This window comes from Myotis davidii, unplaced genomic scaffold (assembly GCF_000327345.1).
Source record: "Myotis davidii unplaced genomic scaffold, ASM32734v1 scaffold199, whole genome shotgun sequence".
NCBI classification, from domain to species: domain Eukaryota; kingdom Metazoa; phylum Chordata; class Mammalia; order Chiroptera; family Vespertilionidae; genus Myotis; species Myotis davidii.
The window spans coordinates 3867134-3883461 of record NW_006290680.1 but is presented as its reverse complement, the minus strand read 5'-3'; the positions used below and the strand labels follow the sequence as shown (position 1 = coordinate 3883461).

The 16328-nt window shown below is 48.7% G+C and overlaps 2 long non-coding RNA genes across 2 annotated transcripts in view; one reads left to right on the top strand and one right to left on the bottom strand.

Moving 5' to 3' along the window:
* Positions 1–16328, top strand: part of LOC107183084 — a 34857-nt gene continuing 18529 nt past the window's right edge. Inside the window, exon 1 of the long non-coding RNA XR_001513854.1 lies at positions 1–33. This is a non-coding gene — a long non-coding RNA (uncharacterized LOC107183084). The remainder of the gene's footprint in view (positions 34–16328) is intronic.
* On the bottom strand, positions 10910–12091 carry LOC107183085. Its single transcript, XR_001513855.1, has 3 exons — positions 11989–12091; positions 11601–11652; positions 10910–10969 (listed from the first exon to the last, which is right to left on the bottom strand). It is a non-coding gene; the product is annotated as an uncharacterized LOC107183085 (long non-coding RNA).

Genomic DNA, 16328 nt, shown 5'->3' with positions numbered 1-16328 from the left:
CGCGCGCCAGAAGGCCGAGATCGCCGCCTCCAGGTAGGACCCGGCGTGGGTACCGATGGGTTGGGCCCACTTGAGGAAAGGGGTCCTGGGACTGGACCACCTAGGAGGCCATGTCTCCACAATGCTTCTGTCCCCCCCCCCCCCCTTTTAACCATCAGAACATCTTCCAGGATCTTTAGAGAGTTCATTGGAGGCGCTTCGGATCTGGTGTCACCTGTTCTCCCTCAATTACCCCCATCCACCCATTTACCAACCCCTCCATACACTTAATCCTGCCATTCACCCAACCTTTCTAATATTCACCTGAACAACCAATCTTCACCAAACAATCCACCCTACCCACCCACCCACTCCACTTTCTGTTTATCAATCCAGCTACCCAGTCACCAACCCATCCACCTGACCACCCAGATACCCATCCAATCACCCAGTCACCCATCTGTTCACCCAACCCCTCCATTCACTCAACCTCTCCATCCATCCTACTCAACCTCTCCAACATCCATCTGAACAATTACCCATCCACTCAACCATTTCTTCATCCACCCATCCAACTTTCCACCTCTTTACCTACCCAACCATCCAGCCACCCAACCATCTAGACACCCATCCAAATATCCAGACACCTTTCAACCACCCATCCATCTCCTCATGTACAATGACCCACATTCACTCAACTGCTTCCATCTACAAGGCACCCATCCTAATATCCAATCATGTTTCCATCCACTGAAACAACATCCACTTCCACTCACCCAGTCATCCATCCATCCTTCCATCCATCCATCCATCCACCTCCATCTCCCAACCATACTTCCATCCAACCATCTATCCATACTTCCATTTACTCGACTACTCTCACCTACCCATATGCCAGCCCTGCCTTCATCCATCCTCCTTGCATCCATATTCTAACATCTTTATGTCTTCTCATTGTACTTCAGAAAAAGTTCTAATGTTGTCTTCAAACATTTACAGCATCTACTGTGTGCATGGCCCATTTTAAATGGTTTATGAATATTGACTCATTCTGTTTCCTTAAGGACCTTGTAAGATCGATATTATTTTTATTTCCATTTTACAGATGAGCCAAATGAGAGATAAGGTGGCTTGTGGCAAATCGTCCATGTAGTAAGTGGCCCTTCATAATTGAGTTCCTACTTTCCCATTCAGCCTCCTTTTCTACCATTCTTGACCTGCACCTGGATTTTTTCTCTGTGCTAGTCATGCTGGCCTTTTATCAGTCTTCTTTAGTTCTCCTGCCAGCTTTGGTTCTCCTGGTCCCTCTGTCTGGACAGCTCGTCTTTCCTCTTGCCCCTTAATTCCTACTTCTTCAGAGCTCAGGTCAAGCCTGAACCACTTAGAGAGCTGATGGTGCTCAGTCCCTGTCACAGATCGACTATTACTCAGCCACATGGACATCTTCTTAGAATGTCTCACAGCAGCGTTATGCTGCTTAGGTACTTGTTTTTAACCTACCACTTAATAGAGGGGTCCCTATGCACCAGTCATCGTTCTGAGGTCTTTACGGATATAAATTCATTCTATCTTTAACAGCTCTTGATGAGGTAGGTACTGTTGTTATTCCCTTTTTGCAAACATGAAGTGAGCTGCAGGGACAGCAGTGGGTGTGGCAAGACAATCATAAAGGTACTTGCCTGTCCAGTGTCTGTAGCAATCCTGCCGGTGGCTCTACATGGACTGGGCTGGAGGCTGTGACACTGTGGTCTTCAGAGTAAAGCAAACCTAGGGTCAAATCTTGGCATTACATTTTTTAGCTCAGAGACTTGGCCAATCAGTTTGCCTGTCTGAGCTCAGTTTCCCCATCCGTGGCACCACTGCTTCTCAGTTGTGTGTTCTTGGACAAATCAGTTTTCTTCTTCAATCTCAATTGTGTCATCTATTCAAATGGGGTTGGTCTAAGGGTTGAGAAAGATGGGTGAGGTCCAGTGGCTGGTTCATACCCTGTAGTGGGATGAGTTCCTTGGTAAGCCGACTTCAAGATGGAGATTAGTGTGCTGGAAGTTTCTGGGGAGTGCTCTGAGGACCAACACTTGTGGGGAAGAGAGGAAGCAGGATTGGGCAAAGGGAGATGGGGCAGTCCCCACAAAGGCCTATGCCAACTGCAGGGCTGTGCTGCAGTGGAGATGATCTTCATAGTCAAGTTGAGGTGAAGGAGCTGGATCTTCACATCCTCTCTGCTGGATGCAGGCGGCCCTCTGGAAAGGGGCATGACCTGGGGCCGGACGGTTCTCTTCAGCCAAGGGCAATCCCTGGACAGGGCTGACAGCCGGCAGCACTCTGAGCAGCTGGGGGTGGGGTGTAGAAATAATGTCAGTCCTGAAGGGGGAGCGGGGTGGCACGTGACAGTATCCATTACAGTCTAGACACCTAGCAAAGGCTCAACAAGCCTTATTTGTCATGGTTGTCATTCAGTGTATTCATTTTACAGATGTGGGAACTGAGACCCTGAGAAGGAATGCAATATGCTCAAGACCACCTGGCAAGCAAGTGGGAGAACCAGGGCTTCAGCCCCTAGCTCTCTGATTCCAAGCTCTCCCCAGCACATCTTAGTATCGCTAAACTTTGTAAACTTTTAATTGTTGTGAACGTGTGAGCAGTTAGTAACACTAAGACAGAAAGAAGGTATGGGTAATGTTCATAAGGCTTCTTGGTTAGGGGCAGGGCCAGGCTGATGACCAGGGTGATCATATAATTTGTTGTTTAAAATCGGACACTTTTATGAGTTAAAGGGGGCACTTTTAAAAAATGAAACTTACATATTAGAATAATTTTAGATTAAATAATTTTAGAAAAGTTGCAAAGATAGTACAGAAAGTTCCCACAGACCCTCTGCCCGGTTTCCCCTAATGTTAACGTCTTACATGACCACAGGACATTTGTCAAAGCCAGTTTGTTCATTACTAGTAACTAAACTCCAGACTCTGTTTGAATTTTACTAGCTTCCCACTAGTGTCCTTTTTCTGTCCCAGGATCCCATATTGCATATAGCTGTCAAGTCTTCTGAGTGTCCTCTGGTTTGTGACAGTTTCTCCGTCTTTCCTGTTTTTCTTGACCTTGACGGTTTCAAGGAATATTGGTCAGGTACTTTGAGAATGTCCCTCAATGCTGTTCTCATAATTAGACTGAGGTTATAGATTTGGGGGGAGAAATAAAGTGCCCTTCTCATCACATCATATCAGGAGCACATGATCTCGATATGACTTACCACGAAAGACGTTGACCTTGATCACTTGGTTAAGGTGGTGTCTGCCAGGTTTCTCTGCTTTAAGTTGCCATTTCCCCCTTGCCGTTCTCTGTTCTTTGGAATACATTAAGTTCAGCCCATCCTTGAGGAGGAGAAGGTTCTGGAATGAAGCTCCAGACGGAGGAGTATCAATATGTATTATTTGGAATTCTTCTGTAGGGAAGACTTGTTCCTTCTTCCAAATGGGACATTTTATTTATTTATTTTTATTTATCTTTATTGTTGAAAGTATTATATATGTCCCCTTTTTCCCCCATTAACCCCTTCTGGCCAGCACCGTCCCCCACCCCAGGCCTTCACCAGGCTATTGTCTGTGTTCATGGGTTATGCATATGTGCATGTAAGTTCTTTGGTTCATCTCTTCCCACCCCCACCTTCCCTTTGAGATTTGACAGTCTGTTCCATGCTTCTACGTCTCTGGATCTATTTTGTTCATCAGTTTATTTTGTTCTTTAGATTCCACACATGAGTGAGATCATGTGATACTTGTCTTTCTCTGACTGGCTTATTTCACTTAGCATAACACTATCCAGGTCCAATTGGGACATTTTAAATTATTGTACTAAGTGTATATAGTTATGACAGGCATAAGCAAGGACTGTCCTGGGACATGGCAGAGCTTAGAATAGGTAAGAGTGTAGGCTCTTGACTCGAAAGGCCATGAGTTGGAATTCTGGCCCTTGCACTGAAGAGCTGTGTGACCTTGCCAAGCTGCCTCACCACTCTGAGCCCTGGATTCTCGTTCCTCCTAGTGCTGTTTTGAGGAGTAGGTGAGCTAATGCCTGTGAAATCCTGGCACAGCGCAGCCAGCGCTGAAAGCAGTCATTGTCATCATCTAACATGTTTGATTTTAAAAGTGAGGGAAAGATGCTTGGGGACAAGGAAGGATTTCCCCAAGCTCTCACCTGTTGGGGCAAACTCTTGCCCCTCCCTGCCCCTCTGCTTCCCTGCCCTTCTGCCCTCGGATGTGAAGGTGTTGAGCCCCTCTGTGAAGGCTGCCAGGCCCAAGAATAAGAAGGTGGTATCCAGCTCGCTCCACACGGTGCTGCCAGGAGGAAGTGCAGGGGACATTTGGAGTCCTCTTGTGTCTGAGTAACTTGTCCTGTGTGCCATGCGGGGCGGAGAAGCGGGGAGGGGGAGTGGGGGAAGGGGGGGGAGGACGACTACTACAGCCTGGCTCAGTTTAAGCTCAGAAGAAATTTCCAATTAAGGAAACCTTTGGGATAGGAGAAAAAGCAGGGTTGTCTCCCTCCTGGGGGCGTTGGTGAGGAATCGGGCCACAGAGGAACAGAAAGCTTACCCTGCAGCCACAGGTCTCCTGGGCCCTGGCAGGCGGGAGCCGGGGTGGGGGGTTGGGGGTGTGGGAGTTCTCTCCATTGTAATGTCAGGCTCCTTGCCCCGGGCCTACCTAGAACTTGTCAGCTCAGAGTCTAGGATTAAGATAGCTTTCCCAGAGGGAAGGAAGGAAACTGGGATGTCTCTTCTCCCTAAAATGGGCTTGAAGAAGATCCTAGACCTACACTGTCCACCAGCCATAGGTGGCTGTTGAGCTCTTGAAGTGTGGCTGCTCTGGATGGAGATGCGCTTAAGATAAGCCCTGGAAATTCCCAAGTTTAAGTGTGAAACAGGCACTGGGGTCCATAGACTTAGTAAGAAAAGAATGTAAAGTAACCCATGAATCATTTTTTTATATTGATAACATGTTGAAATGGTTCTATTTTAAATATATTGGATTAGATAAAACGTATTGTTATAATTAATTGCACCTGTCTCTTTTTTACTTTTGAATGTAGCTACTAGAAGCTTTTTAAATGACATGTGTCACTCACATTATATTTTTATTGGACAGTGTTTTTGCTCTAGACCAGGGGTGGGGGACATCCAGCCTGTGGGCCATATAAGGCCTGTGAAATCATTTGGTCTGGCCCTGCCAAGGCATTAGGGGTGAGTTAATTAAATGTTTGACCAAATATAGCAGGTTAATTTTGAAATTGATACTTTTGTATGGCCTGCAAATGATGTTATAAATATCCACATGGCCCTTGGCAGAAAAAAGGTTCCCCATCCCTGCTCTAGACCCACTCAGGCCCCTAGGAGCGAGTCCAACCCCCTCACTGACCAGATGGGGAAACTGAGGCCTGGAAAGGGATGAAAGGAACCCTAGCCTCTACGTGGTCAGTAGGGAACTAAGCCTCCTGCTTCTATTTTGTGGTGAAGAACCCTTTCTGTAATACCTTTTAAGGTCATAAATACTGGGCCTGGGAGGGAAGCTGAGATGTTTGGGAAGGTGTCTAAACTTTTCTGGTTGTCATGCCAACGCCCTGATGAATGGCTCTCATCTGGAAGGAGCACAGTGAGTGGTTAACAGTGAGGCTTTGGGTCTGCTTCTCACTTACCATATCTTGCCTTCTCTCCAGACTTCAATGCTCTCATCTCTGGAAAGAGAATAATGATCTCTACTTTGAAGTGTTTTCACAGGAGTTAAATCAGAGACTGTGTGTAAAACCCTCAGCACAGGGCTGGGAGCAGAAAGTGCTCAATAAATGTGAGCTGCTATTGTCATTGTCTGGTTTTCTTGTTCTTGTGTCCCAGAAGCAGAGGCAGGGGCTGGCCTGCAGGGGTTCTCAGCTGCCCCAGGGAGTGAGGTTCGGAACATCAGGGCTTGTACCAGGGTGGCCTCAGTGTGGCCCTGAAGACAGGGCACCCTGACCTGGTCTCTCTTCTGCTTCTCCACCTCCACTCCTCCATCTCCTCCCCAGGCCAGCCCTGGGAATTCCCAAGTTCAGTGCAGGGTTAGAGCTGGCTTTGTGAGTTACTGAGAAAGGAATTTCTCAGGTGAGCAGGAGCCCTTATGGTACAGTAGCTAAGAGCTTGGACTGTGGAGTTGAACAGACCCAGGTTTGAATCTCGTTTCAACTTCTCGTAAGCTGTGTGACCGTAAGCCAGTAACCTCACCTCTCTGGATCCCATTTTCTTCTTTATTCCTCAAATAGGAATTAGATTAATTCTTCCTTCAAAGTATGGCTACAGAGTAAAAGAACTAGCCCAATAAAGGGCCTGTGCTTTGAAGGCGTGCAGGGAGGTAGAAGCTGTTCCTATGAATCATGTATCGTTCTGTACTCATCGAAGTGTCTCCCCTGAGAATGAAATCCCGCGAGGGAAGGCCTGTCTTCTCTCATAGTCCCTGCAACTGTTTTCCAAACTGGCATCTTCTGCACAATTTCAGGGTTTTTAAAATCCATGCACCACCTCTACTTACCATTTTTTCCTACTTACCATTTTAGTCTCTGCCTTTAATTCAACTTACTTAAGAACACATGCATTTATTGAAAAGGAAGACTTTCGAGTCACTGGTCAAAGTGGGAGGCCCATACTTGGGAAATTTGGAAAAGAGAACGCTATTATTCAAGTCTGAGGTCAAACTCTTAGTGCCAGAGGTGCTGAGCCCGAAGCCTGCTCTCTTTTTGCTCAAAAGCAACATTGGCAAGAGATCGGCAGGTGTGAAATACCTGTGGGCACCTGACCGAGGTTTGTCCTTGACTCACAAGAAGAATGGACCTGGTGCGGTTTCAGGCTCATGCACTGCCGGCTTCCGTTTCCCTCACCGCCAGGGTCCGCAGACCACCAGGGGGAAGAGGGCCTGACCCTGGGCCAGGTCTGAGGGGAGGGTCTTGGTAATTGCCTGGGTTTGAGCCTGTTTATTTAGTTGTATTTCATAAATACCCATAGTCTTTATTTCTGGGTTCCAGGCAGGATTCTAATTACCTTACATATAATAACTTACAAACAGCAACCCTGAGGAAGGTTCTCTTGTTCCCATTATACAGATGAGGAAACTGAGGCACAGGCAGCTTAAGTATCTCAAACGAGTAATGGCAGAGCTGGGAGTTGAGACCCCAGAACCAGGAGACCTGGTTCTAGAATGCTCTGGACCAGCCTGACCTTTGGCCAGCATCTTGGTGGGTGAAAGGGAGGCATGAGCACTAACTGCCCCAGGAGTGGTCTGGCAAAGGACCCTGACGGTGGTGGATGACGCTGGTTGAGAACTTGCCAATTAGAGAAGAGGGAGAGAAAGGTCATACCAGGTAGAGGCATGGAGGTAGGAATGTGTGTGGTGTATTTTGGGAGCAGCGAGTCATTGGGGTACTGGCATGTATGGGGAAAGAGATTAGAGATGAGGCTGGGAAGGCAGCCTGGGGCCAGGTTAGGACGGGCTTTGAATGCCAGGTTAAGAAGCTTCAGATTTACTATGTGACGGGCACGATTTGAGTGCTTAGCAGAATACTCTTATCTAATTCTAACTGCAGCATATAGAGATTTTGCTTTTAACGTGGCCTGAATCACACAGCTATAAATGCTAGAACTGAGATTCTGGCCCCAGTGGCCACCATTCACCGCCCATGCCCATAGAGGCAAAAGTTTGCCCTTGCTCTCTCTCTTTCTGGCTCTTGTCCTGAGATTCCTGGATATGGGGCTCCATTGAGGGGGTGAAACTCCCTTGAAATGTTGGACAGACACCCCACCCCAGACTCCTGCCATCCATCACATCCCTCCTTCTGGAATTACCAGATGGACAGAATCCCTTTGCTCCCAGAGACTGGAGACCTGGGTGAATGGAATGTCCTGAGTTGTCAGAGCCAAACTCTCATGACATACACGAGGCAACTGTGACTCCATGGCCGGCCTCTTGAGTTGAGTGGTCTGGGGAGAGAGAGAAGAGCTTGCCAGGGTCTCTGGAAAAATACAGGGACAGCGTGTTTAGGGGAGCCAAGCCTTCCAAGCTTGGGGAGTGGAGAACCAGAGGAAAGACCCTGAGAGCTCCCATCAGCCCTCAGAAAAAGCTGGTCAGAGTGGAAATGCATCAATGTGCTCATTTCACAGGTGGAGAAACTGAGGCCGGGAAAGGAACGGTGACTCAGGGTCAGAGCAGAGGAGGAGTGTGGCCAGAGGGCTCTTGTGAGACTTCGGTTGGCTTCTGGGTCACATTGAAAAACTCAGCTAGGCAGGGGACAGGGCTCTGGGAGGCGGGGAGGAATGTTTTTATCTCTCCAGGCCCCAGCACTCTACGAAATGTGCTTACGATCCAGCTCCAGAACCTTTCCAGCTTGATGTTTTCAGCCTAAACAGCAGAGTTAGAAAACAGACAGGCAATAGCCTGCAATTGGAGAGAAAAACGCCCCTTTCCCCCAATGCAAGGGTTTCCCTACGCCTCAGTGAAAGGTCCAACGCATGAAGCCAGTGCTTGGTCCCAACCAGTGTCAGGGACTCGGGGGTCGACACCAGAACAGCCCAGACAGAGGTGTTAGACTAACAGTCATCATGAGAATGGCAGTGGCTGCCGCAGGGTACGGGATTGAGGGCTCAGACTCAGGGTCAGGGTGCCTGGTTTCTTCTAGTCCTGGACACTTGCTGCCTGTGGGGGCAAGTGACTTTCCCCAGAACCTTCTGCACCTCCATTTCTTCATCTCAAAGATGGGGATCACACAAGAACCCGCCTTGTGGGGCATATGAGAGGATCAAGTGCTTCGGACAATGCCGACACAGCTCAGTGCCCCGTTCTCACTACCGAGGGCCAGGCTCTGTGCCAGTTTCCTATGTTGCATCATCTCATGTCATCCTCATGAGGGAGGTGCCATTTATTATATTAACCCATTTCACAAATGAGGAAACTGGCACAGCAAGGCTTCCAATTCCCTGTTGGAAGGGAAGTCTTTGAGCTCTAACGTTTCATGCTACTCTCCTGCCTCGACGTGGGCGCGTGGCCATACTCTTTTGTATGCCAGAGCTGTTGAGAGCTTAGGCTGGGGAGGTGGAGAAATTGAGGTACAGACCCCGCTCTGTTGCTCGCTGGCTGTGTGTCCTTGATCCACTCTGAGCCCCACTCTCCTCGTCTATAGAATGGGGGCCGTAACAACTTGCCTCCCAGATTATGGTGAGGACTAAATGAGATGATGTGTGTAGAGGACTTTGCATGGTCTTGATGCTCAGTGGCTGCTGCGTAAGGAGAGGCCTTGGCCAGTTTCATCATCATTCTCCTTACCCCGAGACTCAGTGGCTCAGAGAGGCCAGCAGGCTCCTCCTACAAGCTTCATCTTCCCCCCAGTGCCGTCTATTTTGTGCCCCTGGGTTTCCAAAGCCCAGTCTCACTTCCACCTGACTTCCTAAGTTCATACCAGTGAGTCTGTGCCATTGAGAGAGGAGTTAAAAATAAAGCCCAGCCTTCAACTCCTTCAAGTAAACACCAGCTCTCTAAAAATAGCTCCCCTGCCACAGGTCTCTCTCCGGAGCCAGGCTGGCCCAAGGGATGGAACTTGGAGAGGCTATTGTCACAGCCAGGTAGGCCCCAGGCCAACCATCCATGTCACCCCACCTGGCCTCCGAGCCTCTGGTCCTGAGGGGAGCCAAGTGCCCCTGATTGTCTCCAGCCTCTTTTCTGTCTCTCCTGCCACCAGCCCCTCTCACCACACCACACTCAGGGCCCCTCCTCCTGCCCTATACTCTCCTCACAGCTGCTGGAGTGAGCTTTCCCGCATGTAAGCCTGGTCATGCCACTCCAGTGAGCAAAACTGTCATGGGTCGTTAGTTGGATTTCCCTGAAAGCAGAGCCTGAGACAAGGATTTGGGTGCAGGTAAGTTGAGTGGGAGGTGATGCCAGGAAGGAGGAGGCGAGAGGAAGTGAGTGGGTAGAGTGACGCAGGGAAGAAGGAAAAGCCCATATAAATGTCTGTTATTGAGTCGTCACTGAAGGCCGGAGGCTGGGACCTCATACAGAACACCTCCAGATCGTGCGCCTGTGGGGTGGGGGGTGGGTGGACAAAGCATTACCCATTGGCTCAGTCCTCCATTCTTTGAAAATTCCTCCTGAGGGCATAAGAGCCCCCCCCCCCCCCCCATGCTTAGAGATGTCACACAGCATTAGAGCAGGCTCTGGGCACAAAACGGAAAGTGCCAGGGGGAGAAACTTCAGCCATAGTCCCATCAAAGGGCCATTTTCTTTTTTGTCCATCATGCTTTTTCCTGACTCTTTATCTTGCTAATACCATCTTATTCATCAGGCCTCACCCAGCTCAAATGTTCTTCAGGGAAGCTCTGAGCTCCCATCTAGTCTGGGTTCGCTGGCACCCTGTGCACTCCTGCCTCAACTGCCACCTCCGCCCTGTCTGTACTTACTCTGTTTTCCTGTTTGGTTGTTCACTACATGAAGCTGGGGCCCTGTTTGCCATGTTCACTGCTAGGTCCCAGCACCCAGCACATATGTGAGGCTCAGGGAACATGGTGAGTGACTAGTATTAGGTCTCAATCATCTCATAATGGGAGGCACCTTCCATTGGACTCATTTAAGCCTTCAAACACATTCAGCAAATATTTGTTGAGCACCTACTATATGCCAGGTCATGTTCTAGGCTCTTAGGGAAGAAAACCTAAACATCCTGGCCTGTGTGGAATTTACATTCTGTTTGGGGAGATAGCATAGCAGACATAAATTACAGAGCAAATTGCCTTTATTTTTTAAAAAATTTATTGATTTGAGAGAGAGAGAGCGAGAGAAACGATTTGTTGTTCCACTTATTGATGCATTCATTAGTTGATTCTTGTATGTGCCTTGACTGGGGATCGAACCCGCAACCTTGGTGTATCAGGATGACTAACCAACGGAGCTACCCAACTAGGGCTGCAAGTTGCCTCTGAATAAATGTCCTCCTTGAGAAAGTGACATGAAGGAGTTGGAAGAGTTAGCCAAGAGGGTATCTGGGGGAAGAGCAGCCCAACAGAGGGCAGAGCAAGGAGAAAGCTCCAAGGTGGCCACAGGCCGGGCATGCTCTAGGGACAGCAAGGAGACCAGCATGGTTGATGGGGGCTGAGAGAGGAGAGGGCAAGACTAGAAGAGGCCAGAGAGAGTGTGGGGTGGGGTGGGGTGGGGACAAATCACTATGCCAGTATGGGAGCCTTTAGCCACATGCAGCAATTTAAATAGAAATTAATTGCAATGAAATAAAAGTTCCATTCTGGAGTTGCAGTAGCCACAGGTCAAGTGCCCGACAGCCGCCGTATTAGATGGCACAGATATAGACCATTTCCCTCATTGCTCAAAGTCTGAGGGGTCATGCCTTAGCAGGGCCCTGCAGGTCATTCATTGTAGGGCAACAAACTTGCCCACGCATAACTGGGCACACATCCTGGGGTCCTTTCCTCACCTCCCAAAGTGGGTATGATTAAAGCATGCAAGGCCATTTGGTCCAGCCCCAGACAATGTCCGAATGCCTTTCCCAGCATCCTTGCCAACACAGCCCTGCAATCACTGCTTCTTTATCTCCCGGCATGGGAAACTCACCACCTCCTGAGACAGTCCAGGCCGACTTCGGACAGCTTTGCTGTTGGATTTGCTAAAACCAGAAGAATGTTCTGCCTCTTTGTCGCTTCTAAACGTTGGTCCCAGCTCTGCCCCCGGGACGGTGTCATTAGAACTGTGGTCAGTAGCAGGGGACAGAACCTGCCCATAGTGTCTTAGCCACTGGGATTATCTTCTCATCAGAAGATCAGAGAGGCAGCTCCAGGATGCCCTCAGGGACCCACCTCCACCTTCTGCTCTCCTTAGAGTGTGGCTTCTGGTCTTTTACCCAAAGATGACGCCTGCATCCCTAGCTTCACCTCTGTATACAGGGCAGAGGTTGAAATGCAAAACTTCTCTTCAGGGGAAGTAAAGGCCACCGGCTTTCTACCTCATTCTCCAGAATGGATCACGTGGCCTTCTTTTGATGCAAGAAGTCCGGGAGGTGAATATTTTTAGCTGGACACATCGCTTTCCTGAGCAAGATGAGGCTCTGTTAGTGGGGATGAAGGGGAGAATGGATGCTCGGTGAGCAGCTAGCAATGTCTGCAGAGACAACCCTGCAGAGATTTGAAGATTGTGACCTTAACAGCCCCAAGAGTCTCCTCTGATCTCGACTTCTCCAGGCCCTGCCCTCGGCTTCCGTTTTCACGTCTCCCCACTTTCTCCGTTTTCCAATTGGAGAAACAGAGGCACAGGTTTGGTGATCAAGAGCTGAGGTTTGGGGGTTGGACAACACTGGTTCCTTCTGCGCGTTGCTCTCCTGAGCCTCAGTGTCCCAGCAGGTGGCATGTGGTTGAAATCTGTATAATACTGCTGAGGGTGTGAGGGCAACAGGAGATAGCCCACGTCAGGGCCTAACCACAGTGCCTGGCGCACGGTAATGGACTACTCAGTAGTGGCGGTTGGCATTTTTATTATTCGAACTACTATTGCCCTTGCCGCATCGGTTCCTTCTGGTGTTGTTGAATGCAGAACCAGAGAGCCTACATCAGTTGAACACCGCTGGGATTGCTGCGGTGTTTCCATCATCCCAGCAATCACCCCCGGGAGAGCCTCTCCCCTTCGTGGAGAAGGAGTGTGGAGTGGGACTGCAGAGGGGAGGGAGGGGCTGCCTTGGGGATCCATCTCCAAAGCCGCTTGAGCCAAGCCACATCCTCTCACATTACTGCTGAAGTGCCATTCCCATCAGTCAGGCTCGTGAAACCCTAGCTGGGAAGGGGTATTACCGCAAGGTCACGGCTGCCCACTGCCAAAAGCCGTAACCCCACACGAGGTTGCTGTAGCTTTGCCAGGAGCCTGGCCAAGGGTGGGGTCCCTGAGCTCTGACCCGCCAGGTAGAGGGTCAGAAACACGCACAGTGGGCCCGCTAGAAGGGAAGGTGTCAGAGGCCCACTCGGGGCAGTCCCTGGGCTCCAGACCTGCAGAATTCTTCCCTGGCCACCCCCTGGGGTGGAAGCAGAGACTAGCATTGTGTGGCAGAGAAGCCGCCCTGGAGCCCTAATGATTTCCTCCTTTATTTGTTAATGGGTTACATGTCCACACCATTCCAAATCCCATTTATAAAAATGTAGTCTGTCTCCTTGTCCTGCCCTCCCCTTGTGCCACTTCCTCACCCCCTGGGCAGCTATTGTTTGCAGTTTCTTCCCTTCCAAAGGTACTTGTTGCCTATATTACGGTGGAACTTAGGAAACTGCTAATATGTGACCGTGTTTGACTTCCAAAATGTAAACTTATACAGTTCCACCTAAAATAAGCAAATGCACATTTAGACGCCAGTTTTCCTCTTTCTTACACAAAAGGGAGCATGTTAAGCATACAGTTCTGAATCTTGCCTTTTTCTCTTCACTGTGTATATATCAGAGATCTTTTCAAACGTAGAACTTCGCCAGTTTTTAACACCTGCACCGTGTTCCATTATATACATAATTTATTTATTTATTCGGACCCTTGTTGTTGAATAGGATTGTGTGGGTCGTTTCCAGAATTTAGCTGCTAGAAAAAAGCTGCACGCTCACCATTTCACCCATGGACTAGTATTTTCTAGGGTAAGTTCCCTGAAGGGCGTTCCTGAGCAAAGGCCCTCTGTAGTGGTTGTCTCTCTTTATCTTCCTTTCCACCATGTATGAGGGTGAGAAGACCCCGCAGCTGACTGCTAAGTGACCTTGGGCAAGTCCCTGCCCTCTAAGGGTCTCCGTTTCCTGGGGCACTGAGCTCTCTTTGCCTTGTCCTTGGGAAAAATAGCTGTCCCAGATTCGCCTCCTTGCCTGGCCTTTCCCATGCCCCAGCCGCGCGCAGCTCCTGTTGCCATGGCTTCTTTGGGAGATGACTTCAGCCCTGATGGAGGCCAAGGCAGCCCATGGAAGAGCAGGCAGAGGGGACCAGCATGGGCAAAGGCGCAGAGGTGGGACAGTGTGGGGTAAGGCAGAATTCCCAAATGCCAGTCACTGATACACTTTCCTGAGCCATACCATATCCATGTGCCATCTGGGTTATTATTTCCTTACTAATTTAAAATACTTTAACTTTATTAAACCTACATTTATAGCAGTGAACTTTATTTAGTTCATTGCTATAAATAGAAGTCAGTGCTATATAAAGAGAAGTTAGGAAAAAAAACACAACAACAACAGCAACAACCAGAAAATACATACACACAAGGAAAAGATAATGCAATGAAGTAAACATCATTAAACCATCCCTCAGCCCGGCTAGCATGAGAGGTCACAGTTCTATTCCTGGTCGGGGCACATACCCGGGTTGCGGGCTGGATCCCCAGTGCGGGAGGCAGCTGATCAATGATTCTCTCTCATCAATGATGTTTCTCTCTCTCCTCTCCCTTCCTCTCTGAAATCAATAAAAATATATTTAATAAAATAAAATAAGACTTTGTCATTTTCCAAGAACTACCCACAGGGAGAAGAGTGGACACCTGTATAGAGCTTGGGGTAGGGTGGGGGTGTCTTCAGCTACCCCAGCTCCTTCATGAGCAAATTGCAAGGTTGTTGTTGGTTTTTGTTGTTGTTATTGTTATTTTTTTTACACTCAGATGCTGCCCTAGACTCACTTGGAGAATTATCGTATGATAAATAAGGGAGAGGAGACCTTGCGGTCAAAGATAGCAAACCTCTAGGGCAGTGGTCCTCAACCTTCTGGCCCTTTAAATACAGTTCCTCATGTTGTGACCCAACCATAAAATTACTTTCGTTGCTACTTCATAATTGTAATGTTGCTACTGTTATGAATCGTAATGTAAGTATCTGATAATGCAGGATGGTCTTAGGCGACCCCTGTGAAAGGGTCGTTCGACTGCCAAAGGGGTCGCAACCCACAGGTTGAGAACCGCTACTCTAGAGCTTTTTTTTTAGTAACCTGTTTTTCTAAGGGGGGTTGCAGAAATTGTCCAGGGAGGAGGTGAAACACAAAGGTCTGAATTTGCTGAGACAATCAACTATTTTCTAGTTAATGTTTATTCTGAGAAGTAATATGCTTATTAAATAGCTCTTAGAGGGGTTGGGGGTGTGTGTGTGCAGAACCCTGCTTCCTGGAGTTTGCCAATTTCCCTGGTGTAAATACTGCCACTATGGCTGATTTCAAGCTATCAATGTACCAGCCACTGAATGCAGAGCTGGGAAGACATGTGCTAATGTTGCTCTCTTGGCAAGCAGGGCTTTAACGAGCAGCTCCAGCACACCCTTAGCTCCTGGCTTGATTTCTGTTTGTCTGTTCTGCTTCAAGCTGTAGCTCAGAGGTCTCTTCTGAAGGGAAGCTTGCCAACCCCTTTTCTTCCACTGGGTTCCCTATTCTAGAAGCTTCACATTCTGAACTGGATTGTTTTCTTATAGATCCTCTCTACTAGACTGTAAGCTCCTATGGCCAGAATTCTGATTCCAAGTTTCTTTATAGACCTATTGCATTGTCATATGCTTATCCTTGGTAGGTAGGCACCTAGGAAATGCTTCTAGAAGGCAGGCAAGAAAAAGGACAGAAGGTGATGGGGTTGGAGATCCTGGCCAGGAGCCAGTTCCTGATCTATGACTTGGTGGCAGTATGACCTGTTTCCTCATCTGTAAAAGGGTCTCTTTTATTTTCCTCTGCTCCAACCAAGTCAGGCCTATCGCTGCATAGTAATTACGGTAATAGTAATGGCTACTGTTTATTCATTCAGCACATTTTTTATTAAGCACCTTCTAGATCCTGTTCTAGCTGCTGGGGATTCATCAGTGAACAAAATAGACAAAAATCCATTCCGTGTGGCCCTTCCATTTCACGTTTGCAACATGCCACAAACTGAGCCGAATTTCACAGGCACCATTTCATTTGCTGTCTGGGCAACCCTGCAAGGCGAAGGTATCATTAGCTCCATTGTACTGCCGCGGGAAGTGAGGAGAAGTAGAGTCACATGAATTCCAGAGGTCAGCCGGTGTGTAAAGGGTGGTGATGGGTCTAGGACCCTGGCTTCTGGTCCCAGGAACTGGTTCTTAGCCATTGTGACATGCCCTACCCTGCCCACAGGCCCCTGTCTGCCCACTTCTCTGCCTTTGCTGAGGCTGTTCTCAGTGCCCTTCCCCACAGCGCCCTCTACCCATTTGATCTGTTCCGTGGATGCATCCCTCAGGCCCACTCATGACCTGACCGCTCCCTAATGGTGTCTGCTCTGTCTCTGGCCCTGCCTCCAAATCCTTCCTCTTTATCCAACCAGCCATGGTTGGTCACCAAGAATGGAACCCT